This window comes from Schistocerca nitens, chromosome 8, assembly GCF_023898315.1.
Source record: "Schistocerca nitens isolate TAMUIC-IGC-003100 chromosome 8, iqSchNite1.1, whole genome shotgun sequence".
In the NCBI taxonomy this organism is placed as follows: Eukaryota; Metazoa; Arthropoda; class Insecta; order Orthoptera; family Acrididae; genus Schistocerca; species Schistocerca nitens.
In genome coordinates, this window is record NC_064621.1 from 423,761,071 (window position 1) to 423,784,402 (window position 23,332).

General features: G+C 41.1%; 1 protein-coding gene across 1 annotated transcript in view; it reads left to right on the plus strand.

Moving 5' to 3' along the window:
- LOC126198962 (neuropeptides capa receptor-like) overlaps nucleotides 1–23,332 on the plus strand; it is a gene marked incomplete at its 3' end in the record, with an annotated part of 1,187,493 nt that overhangs the window by 453,726 nt on the left and 710,435 nt on the right. The window lies entirely within an intron of this gene.

The window sequence follows — 23,332 nt, forward strand, 5'->3', positions numbered from 1 at the left end:
CTTTGGCTGTCCTTTTGCGATCTTGTACTGCCCCAACAGAATGGTCAACAAGTGACTGCTTATAAGCCTTACACCCGCTTTGTGATTTTACGTAGGGCAAATACTTTCTCGGATTCTCGTCAAGATTCGTTTCAGTCGGTTTTCCACTGCATAGTTCCTTCAGTGCTCTATGTTTGGTTGCAATCTGGTTTGAAACTGTGAAAACGACTTTCAGACGTATTTCTTGTAGGTGCCCTATAACAGAGGTAATGAGGTACATTAAATCGGGTTCTGAGCGAATAGATAAGCAACAACATGCTAGAAACTTTTATGTTTGATTGTGACCACGAATACTAATCCATGGTTTGCATATACATTTGACCTTCCTAAATGTCCTGAAACCCTGAAATTAGTTTATCGCTCGCACAATAGTACAAATCCTCTCTCCAAAGTCATTTCGTCAAACGGTAAGGCACAATATTTTTCACTATTGCGCATTGCCTCAATTTCTGCTTTCATTATGTTCACCAATGCAGTTTCAACTCTGGCTCTAAAGGTGCAGCAGACAGAACAGATTTCAAATGCCTCACAGAAAGGAGGAGAAGATGAACTGACAAATGTTTGTACAGCCGAGTGTTTTGCTTATACAGTTTCATGATGGAGCAAATACCTTGCCCACAGGTGTCCATCGCCTAGTATTTGCTGGCCAATGCTCTTTTCTGAACTAGCTGTTTATGAAATCTCTGGCAACAGAATTTAAACTGTTATATGTTTTGCTACCATATAAATATTTTATTTTGCTAGCCTAGTTTAAGTATTCCTATGAATACTATAAATCTTCGACTACTAGGACTCATGTCTTCTATTTAAGGTCCAGTACCCATAACCGTGCATTCCTGATTAATATATTTACAATATGTATCACGCAAAGAATTATTCAGTTCATCACAACAAGTACTCGGCAATTCACTGACAGCATTTCTACTTGTATTATTACTAGTATTAGTAGAAGTATAATGAACATTTGCCACATTCGTGCTTGGTAATTCATTAACATCAGTCCCGGCCGGCTGTTGTGGCCGAGCTGTTCTAGGCGCTTCAGCCTGGAACCACGCGACCGCTACGGTCGCAGGTTCGAATCCTGCCTCGGGCATGGATGTGTGTGATGTCCTTAGGTTAGTTAGGTTTAAGTAGTTCTAAGTTCTAGAGGACTGATGACCTCAGATGTTAAGTCCCATAGCGCTCAGAGCCATTTAAACCATTTGAACATCAATTCCACCCAATGTAGTTCTTGTATTTGAAGGAACAAAACGTTCTCTTTTTGAAATGTTTTGGGAACAAACCGCTGTTTTGCTTTCTGCTCCGGAACGTGGTCTTCAGAAAGAAAAGCACTACCACAGCTCCATATAAGGAGACAGCTCACAAACGCATTTTCGTTTCAGAAGAACCTATTGTAATTGCCTGGCCAACCAGTAGAAATACTTGATGTTAACAATCTCTGTTGAACCTGCGTAATATCCAAATGGACTTCTTGGGAATTAATGGGAGTGTTTCGGCGTCAGTTTATTGTGTAGAGTATTCAGAAAAACACAAAATTATTGTATATATACTAAGATGGTATCTGTTCTTTCGGTGACCAAGCAGCTCGTTAGAATGAAATTACAAAGAAATGAACACCCTTAGCTGCTTAGAGGCATTGACATACGTCAACGGGGACAGATGAAAATTTGAGCCCCGATCGGGACTCGAACCCGCGATCTCCTGCTTACATGGCAGACGCTCTATCCATCTCTTTTTTTAATCTCATTTTATTCGTTATTGTTCGTTTCAATTCGTTCAACGGGTGTCACTTCACGTCCGCCACGAACAATTGAAACGAACAATAACGAATAAAATGAGATTAAAAAAAATATTGATAGAGCGTCTGACATGTAACTAGCCGGCACGGTAGCTCAGCTTGTTCGGTTAGAGGCTTAGCTGCCCTCTGTAATAAAAAAAACTGAGTTTATCGATCAACAACGAACTTAAAAGGGATGTCTTACGACGTCAGCCTCGAGCAGATGCAACGAACAAAAGCGAACAAAATGAGATTAAAAAAAAGGAGAAAGAAAAGATGGATAGAGCGTCTGCCATGTAAGTAGGAGATCCCGGGTTCGAGCCCCGGTCGGGGCACAAATTTTCATCTGTCCCCGTTGACGTATGCCAACGCCTCTAAGCAGCTAAGGGTGTTCATTTCATTGTAATTTCACGAAATTATTACTTCCGTTCACTAGTACAGCTGTTAATGACATATCAAAATTATTAAAATAAAAAAAAACGAAAAACACACAGATTAATTCGTGATATAAGATAATACAGTTCATTTAAACATAATTAAAACATTGTAAATAAAATATCTTACCTTAGAATTAACTGTGAGCATTTTTACAGTAGGATTTCTCTTTAGTTCCATTGTGAAGGTTATGGAATTTACAGTATGAACTCTTGTTATAACGAAAATGTAACTTGATATTATTCACAATATGACCCCATAGACACAGCCGTCGTTTTAGGGCACACGTCAGCCTATCAGGCGTCTTCAGTGACAGTTAAAATAGCTCTGAGCACTATGAGACTTAATTTCTGAGGTCATCAGTCCCCTAGAACCTAGAACTACTTAAGCCTAACTAACCTACGGACATCACACACACACCCATGCCCGAGGCAAGATTCGAACCTGCGACCGTAGCGGTCGCGCGGTTCCAGACTGTAGCGCCTAGAACCGCTTCAGTGACAGTCCAAGCACCCCTGTGGTATGGAGATGAACTACTCTGGGTGTTTCTAATTATTCTATATAGCATTCGTCCCCGTGTTTTTACTACGTCTTCACGCAATTTCCGTGTGTTTTACGCTCGGAAAACTTCTTCCAATGTTTTTCATACTCTTTTCTATTCAGTCAAACTGCTAACATTGTGCAATGAACGACCTTCGATGTGTTTACATAAGAGTAAGCTTTCCAAGCTTCTCTGTCTTATATTACAAATAATTAGAAAGTTTTCTTTTTAAGAGTAAAATTAACAAATACATAAAGGTATTATATAATTTATAAAGCATATAACGTTTACACATCTTAATCCATAAGATCTATCCTAAGATCTCATATTACCACATCGGTCAACAAAGTAAAAGTTGCTCCGCATTACCCAGGGACAGCGTGTGTATCTACTCATTGGTGATTTGCATGTTTTAGTTCACACTCAGGCGCAATGTGATTCTTTGATACAACTGTCACAGAAACAGCTATTTCACACCTATTGCTCTGCTTCTAAAGTTTCATCACAACTTAAAAATGGCCCACAGTGCGATATTCATTTCTAGAATCCCCCTAGTATTACTGACTGATTAGAATATGATTAGTTGGTCAGAAGTTTAGTAAATATTTTGTGCATTGTGGTGAGCAAATGAGCTTGTTGTTCTCATTTCTCTTAAAGTACAGGGATTACGTAGGTGTTCTATAGTGAATCATTGACTCTGCAACGATTTGTTTCTTTTCAGTTTTACTGGAGACTCAAACATGGGAACTTCTGTATCCATGTCCTGGTCAGGCGTGTAATTGTAATCTGTCCATTATGAGGAATAGATCTTTTATGAAACCATCTGTTGTATAATTTTGGACTTAATTTTAACAATTTATACTGGAACAAGATTATTTTCAGCCTTGTCCTTCTTCATAACCAAAACAGACATTATTCATCTCATCCGACATATCTTCTGAAATGTCATATTTTCCATTAAGCATTCCCAACAATTCTGATACCTCTATTAAGCTACACCAATATTTATAGAGAGCTTGTCATATGTACAATTTTCTGTGAGTCATAAGTGATGAAATTTATTGATTTTGCAACATATGGCTTTGTCTGGTTTTCTTCTTTTTGTTTTGTTTTACTGTTCTCAGTTCCTGTGCGTTACCAAGCTTTCGTCGAATCTTCTCACATCCTCTAGAGTACATTTCCGAAATCCTATATTTAGGTGGGAATATTCTGTTATCTAAATATTACAGCATCTTTGAAACACTCGTCTTCCCTTTGGTAGCTGTAACTTTTCTTTGGTTGCCATTCTGAAACATACAACAACATTTTCTATTGGCATAAAAGTTTTGTTAAATACTGCCCGCTTTCGTCTTCGTATCTTTCTAATATGCTGTATTTGTTGCTTCATTTCATATGTTGTATCTCAGTATAACAAAAATGTCATCTTGAACTGTATTATTGCCTTCCTATCTTCTGAGCGTATATTTTTTTTCTAGTTTTGTGTTTATTGGTACCGTGGATTCTGTGAATCAATGATCTTTTGCTATGTGAGTATAGTTTGGAACAAGGCATCGTCTCCAGTTTCTTTTATTATAATCAGTTTCCATTCACTATATCGTCTACGTGGATTTACAACCTTGAGAATTTGTTTATATGAGGCATTCCTTTAAATCTACCGATAGCCCATCTTGAATTATTCAAGCGTGCTGCAGCAGTGTCTTACCAGATAAGTTTTTCGTTTAATCCTTTTGTGAAATAAAAAATCTGACAATTCGTCCTAGCTTTGTTCAAAATAATAGATGTCCGGAGAAATTATTGGCAGTTTTCTAGATATTTAGCTCGTCATCTAGTGAATGTGGATGAGAAATGTCTTACAAATAAATAAATAAATAAACTGCTAACAATTCCTCCAGTCTGTCGCAGAACCCGTGGTCGAGCTACCTCGTGCCTGTTTTTCCAACTATGAAAGAATCATTTTGGGTTATATGGCCCATATATCAACACATCGCAATTCCCTGCTTGCAAGGCGCCTCACTTGAGGCCGTTATATTAGAGGGAGAATTGTTCAGACTCCTCGTTTGGCATTATAGCAGCGGCAGGTGCATACTACCCACAAATCCTCTTAACGGCTTAACCCGCAAATAAAATAAATCAAAGCATTACTGTAGAGCGTCTTGTAAAGAGGATTAGAAACAAATATACTGAAATACATTAAGGAAATAGGCTTTTCAAAGCCGTCGTATATTATGGAGGTTACATGCAATTCTCTTAGTACTGCTACGTCTTTGTTAACAGGTTTGGATTGTAATTTAGCTGGTAAGAGCTTTCAGTAGCACAATATTCGAACATCGAAGCTTTTGCTCGAAATATTATTTGATCAAAATTTCCTGTTTAGAAGAAATAATGACACAGCTCATGCAATATGATTGGTTGTGGCTAAAAATGTGATATATGTCTCATTCCTGCCTTTCATGCAGGGTAACATTAAATGTTTCTCGGCCAGGCAAGCAAGAGTGCGCGTATTGGGTGAAAATATAATTATTTTTAAGAACAGATTTTGTCACGTCATTAGAGGTAGTGAAACATTTTGCACATTTAGTAGATCCCGTTCCAGAAATGAGACCGTGGAATATCTGAAAGGGCACTCTTAACCAACGTCAGATTACTCAAAACGCTGACTAACTGAAAATCGCTTTATATGTTGCGAATTGTTGGACTCTGTGATAACTAAATGGGGATTACGATGGGTCGGCAATCCTAGCCTTTTACCCCTGTTGACCGTCTCCAAATTACAATGGTGGGCTAAAGATTGGTGACAACGAAAGGTGGATTTTCACGCTTTGCAATCCGTTCATGTTCTAGTTTTTTCGCCAGTTAATTTTCACACTTGCAGAATAATAAGTAAAATTTTTAATTTAATTGCATGGCTAGGGCCCCCCTTCGGGCTGGCCGTTCGCCGGGTGCCGGTCTGTCAATCTGACGCCACTTCGGCGACCCGCAGTCGATGAGGATGATGATAAGGACAGCACAACACCCAGTCACTCGGCGGAGAAATTTCCCCGACCCAGCCGGGAATCGAACCCGGACCCAGAGGATTGACAGTCCGTCACGCTGACCATTCAGCTACCAGGGGGTGGAATAAGTAAGATGATATCTTCTTCTACCTCACTTTTTTTCCATTTCTCTTCGAGGTTGGCATTGTAGTATTGACTTTTGCAATATTAGCGACAGCTGATGGACGGATGCTCCTTCCTGGTGCCGCCACACCCTGTGTGTCGGAATCCCGAAATCCTGTCTTCCACATATGCCCTGTGTCTAGAGTAAATCTCTCTTATATATGTGAGAACGTTTGTCGAAATGTTTTCTCAGGTCGTACCTGAGGCGGGACGTGGCTACCAGCTCAGCATTCAGCCGGCTGAAAGTGTAAACCGCATTCAGCACTCATCGTTAAAGCACGAGGCTAATTACATCCTTGGCTGCCTTGACTCCCCGAATAATGCAAGCGGCGCGTTGACTTGCTCGGCTATCCACGCGGATGAAGATCTTCTAATTGTGAATAGCTGTCGAGTACCATATTCAGCCAGACAGCATCCTTTAAAAGGCGCGATTTTTTTACAGGCCGACTTCTTGCCATCTTCAGGCGTTCCTGCTGACCGGGTGATACCTGCTGGATACTCGCGGTATATCCTCTCTGCTAAACAGAGGTTCTCGTCCACGGCTGGCCGGGGTGCCACTGAAGGCCCTTGACTGAACCCTACGCCGTCCTTCCCCCACCACCGCACTTGCTCTGCACCCGGAGACGCTGGCTACAGGCTCTTGGAGGTGGTCTAGGGGCAGAGGATATAGAGGCGGTACCGAGTGGTATTATGCGGTCAGCAGGAACTCCAGAAGTAGCCAAGAAGTTCTGCTGAAATATCGCGCCTTTTAGACAAAGCCACGCAGCTGAATACCCGAGAACCATTCAAGATTTTACTCCACCGGGAAAACCTGAAATCACACATCAAGACTTTTAGAAAATCCCAAAAGCATTAGTCACAGTCGGTGCCTTCGTGGAAATGGAACGTTTAAGAAGGGCTGACGAGCATAGGGAGCAACCATAAGATGCCGACTATACACCGCCCGATATGATGTTTCTGAGGCAGTCTTAGGATCTCTTGCTGGGGGCATTTGACGTGCTCTGTTAAGGGGGTGCCCTTCGGCATTTGACGCAAGTACCGGCCGTGGCACTGAGTTGTTTCCGTGTTTTCTATCTTTCCCCATCTGAATTTCCTACTCCGATCTGCAGTAACGCTAACGATTATACTCAATTCCCGCCGTACCTTACGCCAACCTCTTATCCGAATGGGGCGTAATCACGCTTAATCTTATACAACTATGTTCACGATGCCATACTGTTTCTCAAAAATCAGGTCATTTATTTCCAAAAGCCTTCCACATTCAGGGAGAACTAGATTGCTGTCTCCACGTTCAGTTGCAATCTCTCATAAAGAAAATCAACATGCAAATGCAATAAAAATTGATAAAATATGCTAGAATATTAATATCACGGAAACGTTTTATTAAATTTTAACAGAAAACAATGATTTCAACTGAAGTCAGCTTCTGAATTACACCACAGCCTACTACAGTATCGCAACACGCACTTATAAGTACCAGAAATACGTAATGCAGAAGCCAGTTGGCGACTTCAGCCTGTAGACCGTAATATCTGAACGACAACTTTTTCTTCCTCAACAACTTCAGACCACAGCACCTTGAGACTGTTGAATGATTAGTGTGTTCCAACACTTTAAAGAGAATCCATAATAGCTTTGACGGGTCTTTTCCATCGTGTTCAGTAACCACGAGATTGCCAACAAAACTTCGAAGTACGACTTCTGTTCCGTCAATAGCTACCCATATCTGGTTGTTTTGTAGGTAGCGCCGCACTGTTTTCAGAACCTCGTGGTAGCAAAAATCTCAGTAGTTTTTCCTTAATGTCCGTTCATACGAAATCTGCAGCCGGCAATACTTTTGTAGAAACGCAGGGTATTCGGGCACCTGAAGTTTGTACCATGAAAAAATTGTGTGGAGTTTGGAGTCTATGCTTTTTGCACCAGTAACATTATTTTGCTTTCAAGGGATTGTACGGCTTTGTTCATTGAGTGCTTATCATAACGCAACTATTCCTAAAGTTTCATAAAGCACCAAATCTGCTAATTGCATGCAAGAGATAGGATAGTCTCTCCATCAATATTGGAAGCTTCGTCCATCGTAATCCAATATCTTAATTTAGGTGATAATTTTAGTGCACCAGCAGGCATCATCACTCACGAACTCCGAGCACGCACTACTTCGCAAAGTTTTTGGCGCACATACTTCTTGTTCTGGATCGGTACAAGTCACTGTTAGTCGGAAAACATGGGGCTGCTTGTCTTTTGTTTGTCCGACTGCCAATCTCGACAGCACACGAAGCCCTGAACTACACACAATAATGGCTATTTCAATGCTGCACAATGGCTTATTATCGTGTCCCCCTACGTTTGAGGACAGAAATTTTGGAATCTTTGAAAATTAAGCAGAAGCTTGTCTTTTATAATACAACTCACATCGCAATTAACGACGATTTATTGCTCTACCGCGGGATTTGTTGAGGTAATTTTGTTCCTGTTCAAAAAAATGGTTCAAATGGCTCTGACCACCATGGGACTTAACTTCTGAGGTCATCAGTCCCCTAGAACTTACAACTACTTAAACCTAACTAACCTAAGGACATCACACGCACCCATGCCCGAGGCAGTATTCGAACCTGCGACCGTAGCGGTCGTGCGGTTCCAGACTGTAGCGCCTAGAACCGCTCGGCCACCCCGGCCGGCTTTGTTCCTGTCTTCAGAGTTTATGGTTGGTCTGATTCGGAAATTTTTCTTCGGAGCGGCTTGCTATGTTTGAAAGCAATAGTTTGTAATTACAGTACAAAATATAAAAATGTGTAACGATAAAATTAAATATGTCAACGCTGTCAACATGAACTTTTACACATTTCACGTATCTACGATCAAAGAGTAACCAAATTATTTCATAAAATTTCAATCACTACTGATAAGCAAAATCGCACATTTTCCTAAAAATCCACGTACTTCGTTGTTGATCAGCATCGGTGTACACAGTATTGGTTTATTTTATTTTTTGTTTTTCTTTTCCTAAAGATGATTCCTTACGAGATGCGTCAGAGGATGCGTCTAAACTTGGACGTACGACTTCTGTTCCGCCAATAGCTACCCATATCTGGTTGTTTTGTAGGTAGAACTGTTTTCAGAACCTCGTGGTAGCAAAAATCTTAACAGCTTTTCCTTAATGTCCGTTCATGCGGGATCTGTTGCCGGCAATACTTTTGTAGAAACGCAGGGTGTCCTTTTGTGTCCTTTCGAACAGGAGGCATCAACAAGATATGAAATGCACATAATTCCATCTTCTAATGCTATTAACCTGTGGTTCGTAACCTAGCTGTATTTTTAATATTGAGCATTTCTTTCCAGTTGAACCGTCTATCTCCCTCTCTCTCTTCCACTCTCCCGTCCTCCGTCGCTCTCTTCTCTCTCTCTCTCTGTTTCTGAGCGTTGAGTACAGTTTCTTGCGTCATATATACAACCTGCTGTATACATGTCAGCACGTTAGTATAAAAATTCCGACAATGTGTTGTAGGCTAGCTGATGTTAATGTTCTTTGATCTTTTTCCCTCTGATGCTATTAAGCTGGTGAAGACTAGAAGAATGAATACACTGATGGGGGTCCTGTTGTGAGTGTGAATGTTACGGAATGAAACAAACAAGTGGCACGGAGGAGGAGGCAACAATTCCTCCTATGAAGAAATCTAGTAGTCAACTTTAGATGGGAAAAATGTGTAACTGGGAGGACTGTTGTCGTTTGTGCGCCAATTTGTGTGTTTCCCAAGGTATCTCTACACTTTTCATGCCTCTCTGGAAATGATAAATGTCAATCAAAAAGACAATATTGGTGTAGCTCTAACACCTCAATGGAAGTCATATCCCAGCTACATGTAACACTTTTCACATGGCTAGCCAAAATAACTGGCGTGTTAATCTTTAGAATGTCCTGAATTTTCCCGGTCGCTTACATCCACGTCACAGTTTTGCAGTAGCCAATAGAAATGATTAATTTAAGGCTACAGTTTATAAGATTTCCTTCATTCGACACACATTCAGTCCCCACCTTGATTCCGCTTTACGGACTGGAAGTGCTCCCATGTCAGTTGACGCCAATTTCACGAAACAACGATGGAGTGCACGTTTTATTCTTTACTTGTTCCATCCATGTCATCGTTTACCTGTGTCACTGTGCATTATTTGTAACGAATATATTATTATGTAGCTTTTGGACAGCAGCGCACGTTGTAATGTCAAATAATTACAAGCAACTCGGAATATCCAGATTAACCACAGTTTGTAGAAGACAACAGCAGCTACATATACTAGATGAATTAGACGTAATTCCTTGCTGGTATGCTGAATGATAACTAGCTCTAAATGCAGAAAAATGTAATTTAATGGCGATGAGCAGGTAGAACAAACCCATAATTTTCAGATATAGTATTGCCAGTGTACTGCTTGGCGCTGCCACGTCGTTTAAATATCTTGGTGGATCGTTGAAAAGCGATGTGAAATGGATAACATATATGAGGATTGTGATATGGAAGGCGAATGTTCGACTTTGGTTTGTTGAGAGAATTTTGGGAAAGAAGACCGCGTAAAGGATGCTAATAACTGATCTTCAGTACAGCTCGGGTGTTTGGGATTCACACCAGCTTGTATCAAAGGAAATGTAGAAGCATTTCACAGGTGGCCTGCTAGACTCGTTACCGGTAGGCTCGGACAACACCCATGTGTTTCGGTGCGGCTTCGGTAGCTCAAATGGGAATTCCTGGAGGGAAGGCAGCTTGTTTTGGAGGAACACTATAGAGAAAATTTACGGGACTGGCATATGCAGCTGACTGTAGATCAAGTCTAGCACCGCCAAAATACATTTCGAGTAAGGACAACGCAAATAAGAAACGAGAAATTAGTGCACGTACACAAGCATATAGATAGTCATTTTTCTCTCGCTGTATTTGTGAGTGGAAAAGAACAGAGAATGGCTAGTTGTGGAACGCGGTATTCTCCACACCGTACGATAGTTAGTCGAGAATATAGATGTGAAGAATGTACCATTCACTCCTAGGTGTTGGATGGTGGTGACTATTGCGTGGAGCCATGTGGTCTACAGTGCTTTATACACAGAAACGACAAAGAAATTGGCATAGACATGGATATTCTAATACAGAGATATGTAAAGAGGCAGAACTTGGCGCTACAGTCGGCAACGCCTGTATAAGAAAACAAGTGTCTGTTTGCAGTTGTTTACTGCTGCTAAAATGACAGGTTATATCAAGATTTAAGTGACTTTGAATGTGGTGTTATAGTCGGTGCACGGCGATGGGACACAACATTTCAGATTTAGCGTTGAAGTGGGGATTTCCCCGTACGACCATTTCATGAGTGCATCGTGAATATCAGTAATCCGGTAAAACATCAGATGTCCGACATCGCTGCGGCCAGGAAAAGATCGTGCAAGAACGGGACCGCCGGCCGGAGTGGCCGTGCGGTTCTAGGCGCTACAGTCTGGAGCCGAGCGACCGGTACGGTCGCAGGTTCGAATCCTGCCTCGGGCGTGGCTGTGTGTGATGTCCTTAGGATAGTTAGGTTTAATTAGTTCTAAGTTCTAGCCGACTGATGACCTCAGAAGTTAAGTCGCATAGTGCTCAGAGCCATTTGAACCAAGAACGGGACCAATGAATCGTTCAACGTGACAGAAGTGCAACCCCTCAGCAGATTGCTGCAGATTTCAACGCTGGGCATTCAACAATTGTTAGCATGCCGACCATTCAACGAAACATCATCGATATGGGCTTTCAGAGCCAAAGGCCCACTCGTGTGTCCTTGATGACTGCACGACAAAAATCCTTACGCCTCGCCTGAGCCTGTCAACGCCGAAATTTGACTGTTGATGACGGGAAACATGTTACGTGGTCGAACGAGTCTCGTTTCAAATTGCATCTAGCAGATGGACATGTACGGGTATGGAGACAACTTCATGAATCCCTGGATCGTGCACGTCAGCAGGGGACTGTTAAAGCTGGTGGAGGCTTTGCAATGGTGTGTGGCGTGTGCAGTTGGAGTAATGTGGAACCCCTGATACGTCTAGGTACGACTCTGACAGCTGACAAGAACGAAAGCACCCTGCCTGATCACTTGCATCCATTCATCTCCATTGTACATTCCGATGGACTTGGGCAATTCCAGCAGGACAACGCGAAACCCCACACTTCCAGGATTGCTACAGAGTGGCTCCAGAAACACTCTTCTATGTTTAAACACTTCTGCTGGCCACCAAATTCCCCAGGCACGAACATTATAGAACATAACTGGGATGCCTTGCCACGTGTAGTTCAGAAGAGATCTCCGCCCCTTCGTACTGTTACTAATTTATGGACAGCCCTCCAGTACTACTTCAGACTTTAGTCCAGTCCATGCAGCGTCATGTTGCGGGACTTCTGCGTGCCGCGTGGGCCCTAAGCGATCTTATGCAGGTAAAGGAGTTTCTTTTGCTCTTCAGTGTAGAACTGTTCAAATAGATGTGGCATAGGGGAACGCAGCGAGCTTTACTAGGGGCAGGATTCATTGACGTGTTCATGTGTGGTGAGATTCGGTGGTACTGCTGGACTTATTTTTACTGATATATCACTGCCTCCTCAGCGTAGGTATTCAAAATACAGGGGTTGGACCAAAATATGGAAACACTGCTAGCATACTTGAAAATAAATACAGATGCTAATCAAACCTGAAGACAATACTATATTTGACAATGGAAAGTATCTTTGCAAATTCCTTAATACTTTGCAAGTGCCAATCGTGATCGAAATAGTGTAGTCGTTAGCGCACTATATCGGAGATAAGTGAGTTCGAATTAACCAGGTAGTTGGTACTCGAATAGTGGCCGTTCAGGGCACGCTGGATTTCCAAAATCAGCGACGCAAATGTCCATAACAGGAAGACGTGATGCTGAATCCATAAAACAAAGACTATTGCACAATGGAAGTGGGTCACTTTGTCGGATGAGTCTCGCTGCACACTGCTTACAATTTCTGGCCGAGTTCACATCCAAGGATGAAAGATGGCGGGGTTTCGGTGATGATTTGTCCAGCGATATAATGGTATTCCATGGACCCCTTCGATACTCTGCAAGATCGCATTACTGCTACAGATTATGTGACCATTTTGACTGATCATGTCCGTCCCCTGGTACAATGTTGTTTCCAAATGGTGATGCTACATTTCAAGAAGAGAGGGTCCCTCTTCACACAGATCGCATTGTCGACGACTGGTTTTGTGAGCAGGGCGATGGACTGTCGGATCTCCCCTGGCAACCACAATGACGAGATCTCAGTAATGTTGAGCATTATTGGTCTAGTGTGAAAGGAAGGGTGTGTCGTGGCTATCCACCTTCATCGTCGCTACCTGAAAGTGCCAATATTTTGCGCGAAGATTGACATAAGAGTCCCTTGAAAACTATACAGGTCGATATTTATCCATTCCAAGACGAAGGAAAACTGTACTGAATATCAATGGGTTTCGTACGCCACTTCAGGAATGGTAACGCTTCGTATTTATTGTTTAACAGAAACTTCACGAGGACGTTATTAGTGACTGAACAAGCAGGTATTGAGGTAGGACGGGGATGGAAATATACCATATCCATTGCAAAATGATCTATCTCGGCATGTTTCTTAAATGACTAAGGGAAACCACATAAACACTAAGTCTGCTAACCGGACGTGTATTTGAAACAAAATCTCCCTGAGGGTGTAACACAGCGCCACATACACGACATGACATCGGATTTGTTAGTTTCCAGGTGATTTAATGGATCAATAGATCATAGTGAATTCCATGAAAACATACTGTGGGCCAAGACGGTACCCTACTGAATTGAATAGTCTAAGTATCTTTTCTCGATAAAAACGTAAAGAAAGACACATAGCAGTGACTTTGTCTGGGAGGGCCACCGGCCATTCATCAACAATCACTGAGGAAATTATGATGATTGAATAATATGGATATCAGTAAATATCGCAGCTTTTTACGTCAGATTATTCACCAAACTGTTCTGATAGGTGGAAACCTGGTTGTCCTTTGGTCTACTTAGACCGTGAGCTTTTTCAAGACAAACAAGTTGTGATTCACAAAACTTCGCAGCGAACATTCCTGTCAGAGTTCATTGAGATTTTGCAGTGGTAAACTGGTACGATTGTTATTCGTAATGATACCACAAATTGCCTAACGATGCACTCTAGCCGCAGGCAGAGAAACGCGCACAGGTCACGCGTCACTCATAACAAAGACCAAAGGCTGCTCAAAGCCTTTTCGGTAAAATTTGTGTCGATGTTCTAACATTCCAGACTGAATTCTTTGAGATGAGGATGTAACAGCTTGAAACGATTGTTCACTTTTTTATTGATATAAACAATTTACACACTGATGCAATAGCTTAACGTATCAGGAACTGTTCAATACTTCTACCGCAAATCTAAGTCGTTGATAAGGTAGAACACTGGTGTCGAAATTATTTGTGATCCTTACTTGTTTATGATAGAGCGTATTAATTGATCCACCAGTAATTTGTAACTGAAATCTTCCCAGTATGAATTTTACGGGTAGTTCTGCAGATAATTTTTGATGAGTCTACTCTTACACAACGCAGTACAGTCTCATTAGTGCCACTGCGCTAGTAATTCTTGGACGGGACGGAACAGCTAGCTATGTGCCCCCGTTCCAAGACCTATTTCAGTACCAGTAAATTTGTTTGGAATTATAGTGGTACATTCCACTTACATTAAATGCATCTCAGCAAGGTTCCCGTGAGAGTGATGGCACATCTTCAACAGCCCCTTGTTAAAACTTTAGTGATTTAAAATTATCGCGGATACAAAAAGTGCTTTTGGAATAATTGTCTAAGAAGCATAACCAACGCTTTCCATTGTGTCTGATTAGCCATAAGACGTTTTCTGACAAGTGCCTCACACTGCTCGTTCAGATTCTGAAATATTCCTTTCCGTCCACTGATCACTAGTTGCAGAAAAAAGTTTTGAATCCTCAAGCGCCTGAATAATTTTCGCAACACAAATTTGAGACGTGCTGTGTACCTCCTCCTCCATGATAAATGTTGTGACAACTACATCGGCATACGTGTTCTTCATTCCATATTAAGGTTTCTGGATGAGGATATTTCTGGTAGCTACCATTATTTCCCATTTTTCCAGTCCCATATTGTGTCGGAGGAGCAACCGTCGGTAAGCCGGTAATATCTCTAGTTTTTCAGGCGACGTTATTTCGCAAGATATATAAGGGAGGAAGTAATAATTTCGTCCACTTCGTAGAAAAAACGCTCCATAAATCTAACAACAAACTGCATCATGATGTACGACACTCCGCTTACATCGTCTCTCACAAGAGGTTGATGAGTACCTCTGTAAGAGTACTGTTCTTTCAAAACGAATCCTCGACGAGATATATCGTTCCTTTCTGGAACTTCTTCGCCTCTTCGACCGATACTCAGTAGGAAGATTCAAGAATCGATACAACTCGCCTTTTGTTGTAAATTCCTGCTCGGAGGAATTACATTTCCTTAAGTGATGCGCAACACAGCAGACTTTTAATCTGGCAGTTAGTTACAGCTACATGATTCAGATCTCTACAAAAGCGTAACCGTCTTCGATACTACGTCGCTGTGCGTGAGTGTAGCAGAATCGAATTAGTGTGGTTTCAAATTACTGTGTTACAGTACAAGAATTCTAGACTACAACTGATGCTAGCTCCTAGTTTATTATTCTGTAACTAGTTTCAAAACTATATTCCCTAAAGCACCGTCTGTGTCTTCTGAGTTGTTACAAATAAAATACAAACTGTTACATAGTAATATTAAATGTTTTTGAGAATAGTTTATTGCTTATGTTTGTTACATTATTTATAACGTTTTTTTTTGTTTCTTCTTGTGACTACATAGGTAACACATCATGCGTACTAAAAAAATATACGCTCTGTAAAATAACACCTTTTCCGTCATCGTACTGAATAAATATTATCTAATAACAATATCCGTTTCTGTATTTGACATATTGTTTCATTTTTATCAGAACTTCTTTTCTCTGTCGCCCTTTCCTTTCTTGTGTTCATGATGTACTTTAGAAGTGTATCTTTCACTTCAGATTGCTTCAAGTTATTTCTTCCCATTTCTTCCTTATTCCTAAGATACCGGCCACGGTGAACCCTAACCTTCTTTCCTTTCTTAATTCTTTCTCCATAAATAAAGGAACATGTTTTTCGTTGAACTGTGCTCATTAATTCGTTATACATATAAGGAAAAAAGATTTCATTTGTTTCGATATTCTATCTATATTTTGTACCTACTATCAATGCTTCTTTTACATTGCATACATTATTTTTGTAACCATTGGTATTTCAAGTACATCGTATATCCAGCTTGTACTCCAATTTTCAGTAGTAGCACTCATACAATCATTTCGGTATTACTACTTGATTGTGGTGTTTTGGTTTTATGTTCTTAGAGATACTGTTCTTGAATTATTTTAGATAAATCGTAAGCTGTTTCCGTTTTATTAATTTTAAATCTGCTGGAGATATTTATAATCCATTATGGATTGTCGGATTTACAAGACATTAAGTTTTATTTTTCTACCTAATTTATCTATTTATATGTAATTCCGTTTATTTTTCATGTTGGCAATTTAATTTCTTCAGCATCTCAGACCAATCCTGTTTGCTGTATTCTCATTTGATAGCTATTTTTATTCCGAAGTCATCTGCATTTGCTAGTCAATGGATCTTAATTGCATAAGATTTCTTCGCTACAATTAATGGTTAAATTTGGTGACTTTTACGCTCCAGTGTTCAGATCCCTAAAATTTTTATCACATTTCAACACTAAAGCTGATATGCCTAACGTAACTGAAATTAACGTTTGGCTTTAAATTATTTCTGTACTATGAAACAGTGATTTTCAGAACTCTGATGTGAGGCCACGATGAGCCGTATGAGAATACATCCAATGCTACTCACGAATGATAAGGGAAAAAGGAGGGAATTTCGCTATCATCCCGAGAACTGTAGCTATGGAGGACATCATTGATGAAACCGAAGCGGCCATACGGACCGTTTCTTGTGAAATAACAGAGGAAATACGTTTTTAAACAGCCAGGATAAGGCGCCGACAAAACCACAGGCATACAATCTGAAGAAAGAAGACCGACAAGCTATATTAAGAATCTAAACGCTGACAACAGTATATTGGAACTACCTGACGATAAGGGAAATGTGACAGTCTTAATGAAGACCGAAAATTATGAGCAAAAGATCCTGGACTTATTAGATCCGACAACATACCGACGCAGCTTATCACACGAAAATACGAATCGGTTAATCAAGGCGTCTTCTCTGCCGGCGGACATACGGACATACAGAGGAACCTGCGCAACACAGAAGCCCTACCACCTCGGCTGTAAGAATTACCTAAGATCCATAAGAACAACGTTCCACTGAGACAGATTGTTAACGCTCCTGGCTCACCGACGTATCAACTGGCGAAACACTCGGCCTATCTGCTCCTGCCGCACGTGGGGAAGCCTGTCACATACATAAAGGACTTGGGACATTTCATTGAGAAGCTGAAGAAACAAAAACCTTCACCAAACGATCCCCAGGTCAGCTTTGCTCACGAAAGTGCCATTCAGTGACTCTCTGGAGCACATCGGTTCCATTTTCACGCAAGACATCACGAAGCTCTTTCATGCATGGCTCACCACAAGCTATTTCACGTGGAATGGTGATTTCTACGAACAGCTGGAAGGCGTCGTCAAGCGTAGTCCTCTTATTCCTATGGTTTCCAACTTCTTCATGGAACATTTCGAAGCATAGGCACTGGACGTAGCGACGTGTAAACCTAAGGTGTGGTACAGATACGTCGATGTTACTTTCGTTGTATAGAGCCATGGTGAAGCAAAGCTCGGTGACCTCCTAAGTCATTTGAACAGCCTCTATGCCAACATAAAATTTACCATGGAACTAGTATAGGACAAGAAACTGCCACTTCTAGATGTGCTGGTCACAAGGTATGGCGAAAACCTGGGCCACAGCGAGTATCGAAAACCGACACACACCGACCGATACATGCACAATTTATCAAACCACCACCCGAGTCAGAAAATAGGCATGATTAGTGCACCCGTAATGCAAGCAGGACGAATATGTGAGCCACAGCACCTCAGACGAGAAATGCAACACCTGGAAAATGTTGTGAGGAGCAATGGGTACTCCACAAGTTAAACCAGAAGTGTAACATGGCCAAACACTCGGCGAAGCGACAAATAAAAGAAAAAAAAAAGAAAAGTTGGGTACGTCCTTTCTGTCATACATTCCCAGAGCGACGGTCAGTATTGGCCATATATTGCGCAAACACGGCGTAAAGACGAATTTCAAACCGACAACGAAGATCAAAGGGGGATCTGCAAAGGAGAAAAGGGACCCACTTGCAATGTCTGGAATATACCGCATACAATGCACATGCGGAAAAGTTTATGTCGAAATGTCTGGACGTTCAAACAACACCAGAATCAAATAACATAAGCGATATTGTATGTTGGGACAGGTGCAGAAATCGGCCGAGGCAGAGCACACACTATGTGAGACCGACCAGATAGTAAAATTCGACGACACGGAAGTTCTGGCTATAGAGAAGCACAATCACACCCACTTGTTCAGAGAGGTGATTTTTTTGGGTCATCAGTCTCCTGACTGGTTTGATGCGGCCCGCCACGAATTCCTTTCCTGAGCCAACCTCTTCGTCTCAGAATAGTACTTGCAGCCTACGTCCTATATTATTTGCTGGATGTATTCCAATCTCTGTCTTCTTCTACAATTTTTGCCTTCTTATGGTCCCATGGAAGTCATTCCCTCATGTCTTAACAAATGTCCTATCATTCTGTGCCTTCTCCTTATCAGTGATTTCCACATATTCCTTTGCTCTCCGATTCTGCATAGAACGTCCTCATTCCCTATCTTATCATTCCACCTAATTTTCAACATTCGTCTGTAGAACCACATATCAAATGCTTCGATTGTCTTGTGTTCCTGTTTTTCCACAGTCCTTGTTTCACCACCATACAATGCTCTTCTCAGACGTACATTCTCAGAAATTTCTTTCTCAAATTAAAGCCGACATTTGATATTAGTAGACTTCTCTTGGCCAGGAATGCCCTTCCCTTTTTGCCACTTCTAGTCTGCTTTTGATGTCCTCCTTGCTCCGGCCGTCACTCGTTATTTTACTGCCTAGGTAGCAGAATTCCTTAACTTCATCTACTTCGTGACTATCGATCCTGATGTTAACTTTCTCGCTGTTGTCATTTCTACTACTTCTCATTACCTTCGACTTTCTACGATTTACTCTCAAGCCATACTGTGTACTCATTAGACTACCCTTTCCGTTCAGCAGATCATGAAATTCTTCTTCACTTTCACTCAGGATAGCAATGTCATCAGCGAATTATATCATTGATATCCTTTCACCTTGAATGTTAATTCCACTCCTGAACCTCCTTTTATTTCTACCATTGCTTCCCCGATGTACGGGTTGAACAGTAGGGGCAACAGACTACATCTTTGTCTTACAGCATTTTTAATGCGAGCACTTAGTTCTTCGTCGTCCACTCTTATTAGTCCCTCTTACCTGTTGTACACATTGTGCATGACTTGTCTCTCCCTATAGTTTACACTTATTTTACTCATAATTTCGAACACGTGACACTATTTTGCATTGTCGAACGCTTTTTCCAGGTCGGCAAATCTTGTGATCGTGTCTTGACTTTTCTTTAGTCTTTCTTCCATTATTAAACGCAACGTTAGAACTACTTCTCTCGCGTCTTTACCTTTCATAAAGCCGAACTGATCGTCATCTAGAGCATCCTCAATTTTCTTTTCCATTCTTCTGTATATTATTCTTCTCAGCAACTAGGATGCGTGAGCTGTTAAGCTGACTGTGCGATAATTCTCGCACTTGTCAGCTATTGCCGTTTTCGGAATTCTGTGGATGATGTTTTTCCGAAAGTAAGATGGTATGTTGCCTGACTCTTACATTCTACACACCAACGCGAATAGTCGTTTTGTTGCCGTTTCCCCCAACGATTTTAGAAACTCTGATGGAATGTTATCTGTCTCTTTTGCCTTCTCTGATCTTAAGTCCTCCATACCTCTTTTAAATTCTGATTCTAATAACGGGTCCCCTATGTCTTCTAAATCGACTCCTGTTTCTTCTTCTATCAGACAAATCTTCCCCCCTCGTAAGGGCTTTCAGTGTATAGAAATACAAAAACACGGGAATAGCTTCAACAGGAAAGAATAAAGCCTTAAGGTAAACGGATCCTGCCTTCGCGTGCTGCAGCGAACGACCGTCGCTGGCAGCAAGAGGAGAACCGCACCGAAAATGACCGCGCAGAAGCCCTCGGACGTTGGTGCTCAAGGTACATACAGTCTGCGGCCGCGAGCTCGGCTTTGACAAAGCCAGCCGCTCGTGCTGGCGAAACGTCAGTAAAATCAGACGAACGTCGGCCTAAGAACACGAGACAGAAGCCAATAGGCACTTCGTCACGAACGATACTTAATTTAATGGATGACTGCTTTGAAAAATTCACTTTTTGTCGCAGAAGCGCAGTTAATCATTCCTCTGCAATTGTGTGGTGGGATGATTTTTGTGTAGACTTACACCTACATGGAAAGTGTTCAAGTGTTTAATAATTTGTGACCTCCTCAATCGTTCATAATTCACAAGTGTATTTGCTTCATCATCTCCCTTATAACGGTTCTGTGCGAAATCCAAGACAATTAACGTTGTGCGGAAGAGCGCAGTTAAGGGGAGTCCTACCACTCTATCTTGACAATATTAATTTGGCTATATAAATGCCAGTTTTTTCAGAATTGTTGAGTATATAAATATATGATTTTTACCACATGTACTCACATTTTTTGTGAATGTATTGCTCTACAATCAATTTAAAATGACAGTTAGAAGAAAAGTTAAAATTTTTTCCTGAACATATAATTTTTTGATGTAAATTTTCACAATTTTAATTTCTTGAATTTTAACTATTACAGTAAATTCCACAAAAGGAGGTCTACAACATCACGGTACTAGCTATGTTATGTGGTAAGCAATTCGTAGCTGTAGATTTAAAAGTTTCTGAGAAAAAAATGAGGATTTGTAGTGAAAAATTTAGTTTTGAGAAATTAGAGTTTGAAAGAAAAAAAATTAATACGCAGCCAATTGACCCATACAAAATTTGTTAGAATTCTCCTGGCTGGTAGTCCTCATCTCCTTCTTCATCTTCCCCACAGTTCCCCTTCTTCTGGAAACTACATTTTTTTGACATACTGTTGGCTGCAATCCCTGCCTTCGTGTTTCGCAGTTGGTCCAAGTTCTTCATACTGATAGTAGTGTTTTAACCTTTATGAATTTCAAGACTCTCCAAAATCTATAATCGCCTAGATTAGCCGTCATTAAAAGTAAGAGCAGTGTCCAAGACTGACCTTCCAGTAGAAACATTTTTGTTATCCTTGACCATACAGTATTGTGAAAAATTTCGCTGGGAATATGTGTGTTTTTGTTTTCAGACGGCTCTGAATCGGCAAGATTCTGGAACACGTGTTTCATGGGAAGCACAGCAGCATTTGGTACAGCAATTTTGTGTGAGAGTGTGCCTAATTTTCCTCTTTTGCCTTCACGAGTTTTGATCACTCAACGGAACACAGGTTGTGATTGGTTCAGCATTTGTGGACAGCTTGTGGAAATAAATTGCCCAAACAGCTCTCTTCATCTAAATTACCCCTGTTACTTCCAACAGTCTGGTGCACATCCTCCTTTGTATATGATTATTGCGCTCAAGTTTTGTATTGAACAAGTCAGAACAGGGTTTATTCTCCACCAATGATGCAATACGAAATTCTCAGACATTAGAGTGGATGATTATTTTGAAATATCAGTTTAAAACAGGAAATATTTTAATACACCCATAAAACAAACACCAAATTAAGCAGAAACAGGGATCTGTTTTCATAATCTTTACAAAAGGAAAAATGTCAAATTAGTAATTTTGGGTGGTACTACTCCACTTAATCACTGCATAGTAGTTGTATGATTGCTTAACTATGAAACACTTTCAGAAAGAAAGTGTACTAGAGGTTCACATTTTCTTAGAAAAAGTGTGATTAGCGAAGATTACTGGGTATTGTTGATACTCTTGCTGACTGTTGTTCCACATAATCTCCATTCCGTTCAATGGATGTGGTGAGCCATGACACCAGCTTCTTTATGCCCTCGTCGAAGAACTCTTCTACAAGCTCCTTCCCCAACTACAGGACCCCTTCCTGCCCCTGCTTCTCAAAAATTGAATACCACTCGCGTGTGTCTTGACGGAGATGAAAAGATGATAATCTGACGGCGCCAAGTCAGGGAAATACGGGGTGTGAGTCAGATGAACCCAACCAAATGACTACCGATCTCATTATTGGCTAAGGATGAGAGAGGACGAGCATTTTCGTGCAGCAGACACACCTCTCTCGCCATTATTCCCCAGCTTTTGTTTTGATGATCATTTTGATTTTTTTTTGTCTCACAATGTCGTTGTGCACTGATGGTCACCGCCTGAGGCAGAAATTAGAGCAAAATTATGTCGTTTTGGTCTCAAAACACTGAGACCATAATTTTTTTTTGTAGATGGAGAACTGGTGTGACGCTACTGTGAAGGCTGTCGTTATCTCTCAGGTGTGTAATGAGCCACCCTCGTTTCATCTACAGTCACAACGAAACTCAGAAAACGCTCCCATTCCAATAAAAGTCGTTCAAGGGCCTCGAGGGCGCTACTGATAAGATTTTTCTTGTGCTGCTCAATCGGCTGTTTTGGGACCCATCTGTCGCACATTTTCCGGTATCCCTGTGTTTCTGAGACTGTCTCGCATACTAGAGTTCTGGAGAGTTGTGGAAACGTAGTAGAAATTGGATCTATTGTCAATCGGAGTTTTACACGAACAGTTGTTATTCAACTTTTTGCACCAGTTCATCAGTCAGAATGGAAGGGCTTCCTCCCCAACCCCAATCCCTCTTCGTTATAAGCATTTGTTCCGCATCCATTAAACTCCCGACACCGCACCCTACGCCATTAGAACACATTCTTTCTGTTAGTAACACCTTCGCCGTAAAGCGTTTTGATTCGCGAAACAATTTTGGTTCTTGTTGTCGCTTCCGCAAGTAAGAATTGGTTTACAGTACGTGGTTGGCACTTGGCGGGATTTGTTACCGATCTTTCATGTAACTATACGCTATACATTGAGCTTACTTACTACAGTGTTCCTGCAATGGCCGCTCTCGCCCACTTATGCCATTCAGTTTGCCATTACTCAAAAAAAGAA